We start from the raw sequence: 10883 nt of genomic DNA on the forward strand, positions 1-10883 counted from the left end.
TGTCCCCTCCCTCTCGTTTCTCTTGGTCCAGTCCAATGATAGTTCTCTTTTCTCTTTTATAGATGATGCCGTTTACTTAAATGTGATATTTGTGTTTCCTTGATGTGCAATGAACATCCAACAGCAAAGCCGTCAAACTATTGTTTAACTCGAAGGGACTCGTATCTAGTTGTTTCATATGCTCCACTCATAAGAGAAATTACAATTGAGTAGAGCTGATTCTTTTGGATCATTGGTCTTTTTGAAACTAATCAACCTTGAAGGTTGTGGGTGGACATGATCCAACAATAGTGGATATATGGAGAATACAGTAAACTGTAGCTACATTAGGTGGTATTTTTTTATACTATTTCTCAATCGCTGCGTTTACACAGGGAGCCCAATTCTGATCTTTTAACTTCAGATATTTTTCAGATCTGATTGGTCAAAAGATTTAGAAAATGTATGATTTTGATACATTCCCTTTTATAGAATGTACTTACAGTAGTAAACCCAGTGTGCATTAAACATGTACAAATTCGGAATAGCTTGCATTACATTACAATACAATACAGAAGGCTATAATATGGCTATCCACCCCTCCTTTCTTCTGCACACTTCTGGAGATCAGTTACTGTTTCCATATCGACTCTGTAGGGTGAAGAGGCATCATTGCCATATCAATGGAAGCTTTACATCTACCATAGCCTCTGATCTTTGGCTTGATGAGAAGGCTGCTGAGGAACATCCAGTTCCCTGGCGTTCAGTGGGAGTCAAGACGCCTTGGCTTTGAGTAGACAGGTAGGTACCAGTGTGGTAACATTACTGTAGATTCCTAGTGAGAGAGCCCCAGAGATGTACTGTAGACCCGGGTTTACTACTGGTGTTCCATACAGAGCTTTTCTCTCATCTTTAACAATTGGATTGTAAAGTAGGAATAGGTCAGGCAGACAGGATGACATCAACAGAGCACCTGAGGCAGGAATGACAGCGGTCATCCTTTCAGGTCACCTAAATCACCTGGTGCTCTGTGAGTGTGCCTCTGTGCTCAGTGTTCAAGAGGATCAGAAAGAACGATTCTGCTGCTATGCCATGATACAAGGACCATATGGCATCGTCATGCAGTTCACAGCATACAGCTGAGTAAATTGAACGACCGCGTGTTGGAATATAGTTTGATTGAAGTGGTTGCTATACTCGTGTGTCTTATCTTCGTAAAATATCTGAACTACTAGAGCTGCCCCAGTCAATATTAAGCACTGTTATTGTGAAGTAGAAACTTACAGAGCAACAACGAGTCTGCCGCAAAGTGGTAGGCCGCACTAGCTCACAGAATGGGACCACCAAGTGCTGAAGCGCATAGCTCGTAAAATGTCCTCGGTCGCAACACTCACTACCGAGTTTCAAACTGCCTCAGGATGCAACTCCAGCACAATAACTGTTTGTTGGGAACTTCATGAAATGGGTTTCCATGGCCGAGCAGCCGCACACAAGCCTTAGATCACCATGCGTAATTCCAAACATTAGCTGGTGTGGTGTAACGCTCGCTGCCATTGGACTCTGGAGCAGTGGAAATGCGTTCTCTGGAGTGATGAATCACGCTTCACCATCTGGCAGTCTGACGGACAAATCTGGGTTTGGTGGATGCCAGGAGAACGCTACTTGACCCAATGCATAGTGCCAACTGTAAAGTTTGGTGGAGGAGGAATAATGATCTGGGGCTGTTTTCATGGTTCGGGCTAGGCCCCTTAGCTCCAGTGAAGGGAAATCTTAATGCTACAGCATACAATGGCATTCTAGACGATTCTGTGCTTCCAATTTTGTTGCAACAGTTTGGGGAAGGCCCTTTCCTATTTCAGCATGTCGAGATCGGTGTGGAAGAACTTGACTGGCCTGCACAGAGCCCTGACCTCAACCCTATTGAACACCTTTGGGATGAATTGGAACGCCGACTGCGAGCCAGGCCTAATCGCCCAACATCAGTGCCCGACCTCACTAATGCTCTTGTGGCTGAATGGAAGCAAGTCCCCACAGCAACGTTCCAACATATAGTGGAGGCTGTTTTAGCAGCAAAGCGGGGACAAACTCCATATTAATGTCGATGATTTTGGAATGAGATGTTAGACAAGAACGTGTCCACATACGACAACTAAAGACACACATTCAAAAAAAGAAACGATACAACAACAAAATAATGTGTGGGTGTGTGTAGAGTGTGTTAGTGTGAATGCCAGGGGAGACACTGCCTCTGGGCACTGGCATTCACAGGTGTGAGAGGCAAGGGCTGTGTCATCCATACTTCCCTGCCAAGCCCATTATCAGCTACTCTCTTGATAGAATTACACACACACACATAACAGCTCAGAACGTATACAATAAAAGCAACGGACAAGGTTGTAAAATGCTATTGTGGGTCCTGTACTAATATTTGGGTTCTATTTGATCTTTATTTAGCTATGTCCTGTAGATATTTGGGTGTTATATAACAACACAGCTGCTGATAACCCAAGAAAACACAGAGTACAGAGCCATGTAGGGAGAACATATGGGACTTCAGCTGCTCTTATCAGCTCAGGAGAGTGTGAAACAAACAGGGTAGTAGAACATGGCAGACAATAGTACTAACTACGGCGGTTCAGTGAGTGACAGGGTAGACTGAGCTGTTTTGTTATCAAGTGAGTTCTTCCGTGCTCTATCTAAAGTTAAGTATGGGAAAAACAGCCATCTTAGACTTTGACAAAAATCCCTTTCTCCATCTGTCACGCTCTCTCTTCATCGCACCTGCAGTAGGATGGTGGGTCTGTGAACATCTGGAGCTGTGAGGGGAGAATGTATTATTCTGTGTTTTGATGCTTTTCTAAAGAATACAATCAGTCTTTCATAGTTATTTCAATATAATTTACCCCTAGATTATATGCCTTTATGATTTGGAGGCAGTGTGAATAATCAAGTTGACATGGCGGTTAGCTGGGGGAGGGGAGGTGGAAGGGAGGGGTGGCAGTGGTAGCCTACCTGGTCTCTTCCTGTCGTTGTGCTGCTGTGATTGTATGATGCAGGCATCCTCATATGACATCCCTATTGGAAACTCAATTATCCTTCAGGTTGAAATGATGCAGCATCTCTATTGTTCATTTTAATCATTGCCAGGGGACAGAAATGTGTGTCCCTGAGTTTATTGTCTAGCTGATTGTTTGTGATTCAGTCTACATTTCTGTCAGAGTTTTGAGTATTGGAGTGAGGAGAAAAAGCAATAAGCATTGACTGTGAATGTAGCTGATTTTAAGGCTAAGACTGGGTATGAATGTATTGAACTAAAAACTCTTTGCTAACACACACAATAACAAAACATCAAGTCCGTGACCCACTTTTACTATTTGCTGGATATTGTAGAAAAAGTCTGTTTTCAAATTAGTTTGTTGATTTTTTAAATGTATTTTCAGACTTTGCTACTGTAGACCAATACCATCTTTCCCTTCTGTGTCTTTTAGGTATGAATGCTATTGGCTACTTTTAAGCAGCAATCAATGCTCATCACTTTTTTTCACTCAAGCAACGACTTTTCTGTCAGTAAAAACTCAGTGTTGGTTCAGAAATATAAAATGTATCGCTAACAAAACAAGCTAGATAATTAGCTCAAATGCATACATTTCTGTTCCCTAGCCTCCTCATAAATCCACATACAGAATGTTAGCAGGTCAGATTTTCAGAAAACATATTTTCTGGCATAGCTTTCAGACATCAGTAGCAGAGCAGCATTTTTACCTCAGCATCTTGGTGAAATATTAATGGCCCATTGAGGGCATATGAGTTTATACCTCCTGATGTTTTGTTTCTAAACCTTGAGAGAGATTTGTTGTATAGTTTGTAGGTGTTCCCCCTGAGCGATCTCTGACTCTGTTCTCTGTACTCCTGCCAGAGACAAAAAGAGACCCGGGCCACAGGTGGACATTGTTTATGACCAATTAACAATTCAAAAGCACCATGAAAATAGAGGGGTAAAACATAACAGACTTCACGTAATGATGCTAAGGCTCTCAATGTGCTCTAGAAAATGACCTTGCTGGCGGCATTGTTTTCAAAGACCTGATTTCCATGTTTTGTTCATATGAGAGTGGCGGGGTTTGTGAGTGGAGTACAGATCTCAGATCAAGAGAACAATACTGCCCTGTTGTGACCCAGACTGAGATCACACACCAAGAGCCAGTTAGGTACCTGCAGACAGAGATAGGAACCAGGAACCAATACACTATGCTGCTGCGTTAGGATGTATTTATGGTGACGGCCATCCATTGTGAGCCAAGTTGTTGTGATATGAGAAGTAGTTACATAAATGAAGTTGAACCATAGGCTTTGATCCCACAGTACACTAATGGACATCGGCTTAAGGAATGTGTCGGGGAAAGTGGCCACCGAATGAGAGATTACTATTAGAAGGCTTTTATTTTTGATTGAGTTGGAGACGTGAATCCAACTTATAACTTGTTAGGTTGTCGACAAGTTAAGACAATTTATTGTATTTCAAAAGTGATATTGAATTGTGTTTGGTTGTCACTGCAACCAAATTTCAACATTTGAAGAAGATACAATACAGTGCATTCGGAAAGTATTCAGACCCCTTCCCTTTCTCCAAATGTTGTTACATTACAGCCTTATTTTAAAATTTATTAAATAAAAAAATCTCATCAATCTACACACAATACCCCATAATGTCAAAGCGATAACAAATTTTTTGAATTGTTGGAAATATATAAAAAATATTTTAAAATATATCTTATTTACATAGGTATTCAGACCCTTTGCTATGAGACTCGAAATTGAGGAGCATCCTGCTTCCATTGATCATCTTTGAGATGTTTCTACAACTTGATTGGAGTCCACCTGTAGTAAATTCAATTGATTCGACATGATTTGGAAAGGCACACACCTGTCTATATAAGGTTCTACACTTGACAGTGCATGTCAGAGCAAAAACCAAGCCATGAGGTCGAAGTTGTCCGTAGCGCTCCGAGACAGGAGCTCTACGGACACAGATCTGGGGAAGGGTACCAAAACATTTCTGCAGCATTGAAGGTCCCAAAGAACACAGTGGCCTCCATCATTCTTAAATGGAAAAAGTTTAGAACCACCAAGACTCTTCCTAGAGCTGGCCGCCCGGCCAAACTGAGCAATCTGGGGAGAAGGGCCTTTGTCAGGGAGGTGACCAAGAACCCAATGGTCACTCGGAAATCTGGAGCTCTGTCAATCTGTGGAGATAGGAGAACCTTCCAGAAGGACAACCATCTCTGCAGCACTCCACCAATCAGGCCTTTATGGTAGAGTGGCCAGACGGAAGCCTCTCCTCAGTAAAAGGCACATGACAGCCTGCTTGGAGTTTGCCAAAAGGGACCTAAAGACTCCCAGACCATGAGAAACAACATTCTCTGGTCTGAAACCAAGATTGAACTCTTAGGCCTGAATGCCAAGCGTCACGTCTGGAGTAAACCTGGCACCATCCCTATGGGGAAGCATGGTTGTGGCAGCATCATGCTGTGGGGATATTTTTCAGCAGCAAGGACTGGGAGACTAGTCAGGATTGAGGGAAAGATGAATGGAGCAAAATACAGAGAGATCCTTGATAAAAAAAACCTGCTCCAGAGTTCTCAGGACCACAGACTGGGGCAAAGGTTGACCTTCCAATAGGCAGTGGTGGAAAAAGTACCCAATTGTCAAACTTGAGTAAAAGTAAAGATACCTTAATAGAAAATGACTCAAGTAAAAGTGAAAGTCACCCAGTAAAATACTACTTGAGTAAAAGTCTAAAATTATTTGGTTTTAAATATACTTAAGTATCAAAAGTAAATGTAATTGCTAAAATGTACTTAAGTATCAAAAGTAAAAGTATAAATAATTTCAAATTCTTTATATTAAGCAAACCAGATGGCACAATTCTCTTGCTTTTTTTATTGAAGGATAGCCAGGGGCACACTCCAACACTCAGATATAATTTACAAACAAAGCATTTGTGTTTAGTGAATCCCCCAGATCAGGTAGTAGGGAAGACCAGGGATGTTATCTTGATAAGTGTGTGAATTGGACCATTTTCCTGTACTGCTAAGCATTAAAAATGTAACAAGTACTTTTTGGTGCCAGGGAAACTGTATGGAGTAAAAAGTACATAATTTTCTTTAGGAATGTAGTGAAGTAAAAGTAAAGGTTGTCAAAAATATAAATAGTCAAGTAAAGTACAGATACCCCCAAAAAACGAATTAAGTAGTACTTGAATGTATTTTTACTAAAGTACTTTATACCTCTGCCAACAGAACAACGACACTAAGCACACGGCCAAGACAATGCAGGAGTGGCTTCGGGACAAGTCTCTGAATGTCGTTGAGTGGCCCAGCCAGAGCCCGGGCTTGAACCCGATCGAACATCTCTGGAGAGACCTGAAAATAACAGTGTAGCAACGCTCCCCATCCAACCTGACAGAGCTTAAGAGAATCTGCAGAGAACAATGGGAGAAACTCCCCAAATACAGGTATGCCAAGCTTGTAGCATCATACCCAAGAAGACTCGAGGTTGTAATCTCCGCCAAATGTTCTTCAACAAAGTACTGAGTAAAGGGTCTGAATACTTATGTAAATGTGATATTTCATTTTTTTATACATTTGCAAAAAATGTGTTAAAACCTGTTTTTGCTTTGTCATTATGGGCTATTGTGTGTAGATTGATGAGGGGGAAAAACAATTTCATCCATTTTAGAATAAGGCTGTAACGTAACAAAATGTGGAAAGTCAGGGGTCTGAATTCTTTCCGAATGCACTTTATCTTCTGCTTGTATAATTACATCTGTGCCACTGACAGTCTGTCTTTAATTCCAGTTTGTCTACAAATTAATAATTGATATGTTGAATTCACGTCTCCATCTCAACCAAGAATCAAAGTTAAAGGATAGTACTAAATCAAATCAAACTTTAAATGCACTTTAAATAAAGTTTGATATGATTTAGTCCAATTCTTTAACTTCAATTTTTGGAGATGTGAAGCCAACATTTAAATTATGAATCTGTTGTACAAACTGGAATTAAAACTACACAAAGTCAGTGGCACAGATGGAATTATACAAGCAGGGGAAACATCTCCTTCAAATGTTGATATTTGGTTTCGTTGACAACCAAACAAAATTCAATGTCACTAAATTTCATTACATTTAAAATCCAGGGTTGAAACCCTAGGCCTATTGTATTGTCTATTTTGAGTTGAATTCTAGGTTGAATTGAAATAGCTGTTGATGACTTTGGAAATGTTATATAAGCCTCAATAGCATCATTGATTTTATATGAGTGGTTAAGTATGGTCACATTTCATTTGTCTCTGTTAAACCTACCTTTAGGAATGACTTTGATAGCAACAGTGATTCTATTTCGTTTTTAAGTGAAGATCTCGCAGTAATCATTCTCACAATAGCATTTTGGTAATAGTCTGTGACTAATATCATAGCTAAGCAGGGCTTGGTTAATACCCTGGATGGGAGAAGATCTGACGTTGTTTTAAAGGTGAAAATTCAACATATTTTATGTTTTGTCTATGTTGGAATTTGGTTACCATGATGACATTATCCTGTTGTGAAAATACACCAAAAAAACCATTGATGACCTTTTTTCAAATCCAATGTATTTTTCACATTGATTCCACCTCACAAGTGTGCTGAGGGTGGATGAATATTGTACATATAGTGAATCGATCTTTGTCTTTATCAACGGAGCCTCTGATCGTTGAATGGCCTGTATGGTGAATCACCCCACCTTCAGAGAACAAACCTGTGACAGCTCTCCAAACTGTGACTAAAATACACTGGCTGGCTCCATGCACGTGTCGTAAACATATTCAAATCTCTCTGTGAATAACAAATGCCTTAAGGTCTCTCCTTTTTTTTACTGGCTAATTTAGTTTGTTTAAAGGAAAGCGTCTTTCTTTGTGTCCTTTAAAAAAAAAGAAAAAAGGAAAGAATGGTGATATTTGACAGGGAGGTTGGTTTGTTGATGTTGTTCCACGAGCGCTATCAGTAGCTGACACAATGTTCTTCCTGTTAATTGTCTGGGTCCTATTTACCTGCGTGGTAATGATAGGAGCTTCCCTCAGGCACCTTGCATCCGAAACCTTCCCCCTCTAGAGAGTAACAGGAGGGATTAATGCCAGCCTGCCTTTTCTCCAGAGTTGCTAGAAACATGATAATTGCAATGGGGAAATGCACTTTTTTAGCACTTAAAAAAATGCTACAGTCCATCTGCTTTTCAACCTTTATCTTTTGGTAGAATACAAGCTTAAAGTCATATCCATTGCCTAATACATAATTCCAAGATGGTAAAACATTTTCATTACGTTTTTTGATGTCTTGCATAGTTTTTGACCTTACAATTTCACTCAGCGATGTGAATGGGTACGTTCACTAACCTCAGACTGGCAAGTCACACAGCGAGAGCAAGCAGGCTACGTCATCTCTTTTTCCATAAAAGTGTAGCCACAAGAAAAATGGCATTTGTCTGACTTCCTAACAGTGCTCCCACCTGTGTGTAATGGCTGAACCAACTCTAATGTAACCTCACCAAACACAATGTTGCTAAGATGCCTACAAGGACTCTGTGTTTCTGTCCCTCACCGGCACACCAATAGACCATGAAAATGAAAAACATCAAAAGGAACCAAAACATAATAGCTTTTGCTACCAGAGATAGAAATTCAATACAATGATTCCCATGTGTGTATTTCTTTTAAGCCTAAAATGTGTCTGTGAATCACTTGGCAGGTTAAAAAAACATTTAAAGTAACACCTTGTTTACTAGAGTTGCTCATTGTTACTGGAAAAATATATAACCTGTCAAGTTACCCCACGACAGTGCCTTAAGTGAAAACACATTACCATAATTGGATTTCTCATCTTTATCTGGCAGCATATTTGGTGCCAACTATTTGAGATTGACAATTAGGCAGTAGGAACTTTAACTATGAGCTGAGAACACCCTCTCATTAATGACTACCTTTCAGCTGAAAGTGAAAAAATGGTTTAGAGCTGGTTGGGTGGCAGAGATGTCTGCAGGGGCAGTTTAAGGATGCAATTAGCCAGTAACTTTCGAGATTTCCTAAACACAAAAAGGAGTTCTTGTTGTCATCTCAAACCATAATTAGATGAACCACAGATCGACTGTCAATGTCCAGAGTGCCTGGGGAAATGAACAATGCTGTCATTCTGGTGGCCACGGAGTCAAAGCGCTGGGTATATACAGTATGCAAACCGACTTACAAACACTGTTGTCAGACTGTTAGTTGTGCTGTAATGATACAACCCAAATTATAGGTCCACTTTTAGATTGTGAAATGAACAACAAACAGCAGCATATTTTAATCAGGTCTCCCTCCTCCCCATCTCTCTCTTTCCTAGTAAGTGGTTCATTTGACAGTCCAGTGTTCTCCTGAGCCTTGCCTTGTGTCACATGACCAGCCATGTGTCAGATAATTTATGTCATGGTAGTGCTGCAGGAGAAATATGCTTTTATCTCATCTCTGCCAGCAAGACCTCTGCTCTGACATATCAGCCTCTCCCCATCCATTTCCATCTAATGCTTCCTTGCAGCATCTCCAGATTTCTCTGATTATAAGGAGGGAATGTGATATCCAACCACCCCCTCTTCTCTGTCACCAGGGGGATAAGATGAAGCACGGCTGTACGGAGCATGCATCTGACAAACACGCAATTCACTGCTCAGTGATGATGGGCCTGGTGCCAATCATGGCCTATTTATTGGGCTCCCGGGTGGCGCAGCGGTCGAAGGCACTACATCTCAGTGCTATAAGCGTCACTGCAGACCTTGGTTCGATTCCGGGCTGTATCACAACCGGCCGTAATCGGGAGTCCCATAGAGCAGTGCACAATTGGCCCAGCATCATCCGGGTTAGTGGACCGTGGTAGGCCGTCATTGTAAATAAGAATTTGTTCTTAACTGACTTCTAGTTAAATAAAGGTTAAAAAAAATAGAGAAAAAAATAAAGATATATTGCCGTCATAATAACACTGTTGTTGACATAGTTTGTGAGACCAGCACATGGGAGTGAGGAGTAGCTTCCTGATTATATGCACATTTAATAGTTCTACCATTTGGTATCTGTTTTCAGTAAAATAACACATATTCTGCGACGGCATGGTCGTACATAAATAGTAATGGTAGATAAAAATGGTAGATGGTAGATAAAAATAAAATACATTATCTTTTTATACCACATTTGTAAACTATGACATGACTCATAAGGATTTGTGTGAGAGATCACGTTGTAGACATTGTCAGGACTCCTGAGACATCCAGTGGCTTGTTGACTACAGCTTGCAGGGTGTTCCCTTCTCCACTAACGTTTCTCAAATGGAAGGAAGTTGGATCCTGATGGGGCAAAAAGATGAAAATGATTGGTTCTAGTGTAGCTTGTGTAACTGCTGAGGCGGTGAATTTTAGAGCAGATGCCTGAAAGACATTTAGTACTGTCTGAACACATTACTCTCTTGAGTGAACACCATTAAAAACTCCCAAAATGAAGTGTTTCCAAATGCATTTAGTACTAAATCTGACGTCATCATCTGATGAATAATGCAATACTGATAAAGTTCTGTACAGTGTTTAAATATTGACACAGAGGGCTCCTGAGTGGCGCAGTGGTCTAAGGTACTGCACCGCAGTGCTAGCTGTGCCACTAGAGATTCTGGGTTTGAGTCCAGGCTCTGTCGCAGTTGGCCGTGACCGGGAGATCCATGGGGAGGCGCACAATTGGCCCAGCGCTATCTGTGTTAGGGGAGGGTTTGGCCAGCAGGGATGTCCTTGTCCCATCGCGCACTAGCAACTCCTGTGGCGGGCCGGGCACGTTGACACGGTCGTCAGGTGCAC

Source organism: Salvelinus fontinalis, chromosome 4, assembly GCF_029448725.1.
Source record: "Salvelinus fontinalis isolate EN_2023a chromosome 4, ASM2944872v1, whole genome shotgun sequence".
In the NCBI taxonomy this organism is placed as follows: Eukaryota; Metazoa; Chordata; class Actinopteri; order Salmoniformes; family Salmonidae; genus Salvelinus; species Salvelinus fontinalis.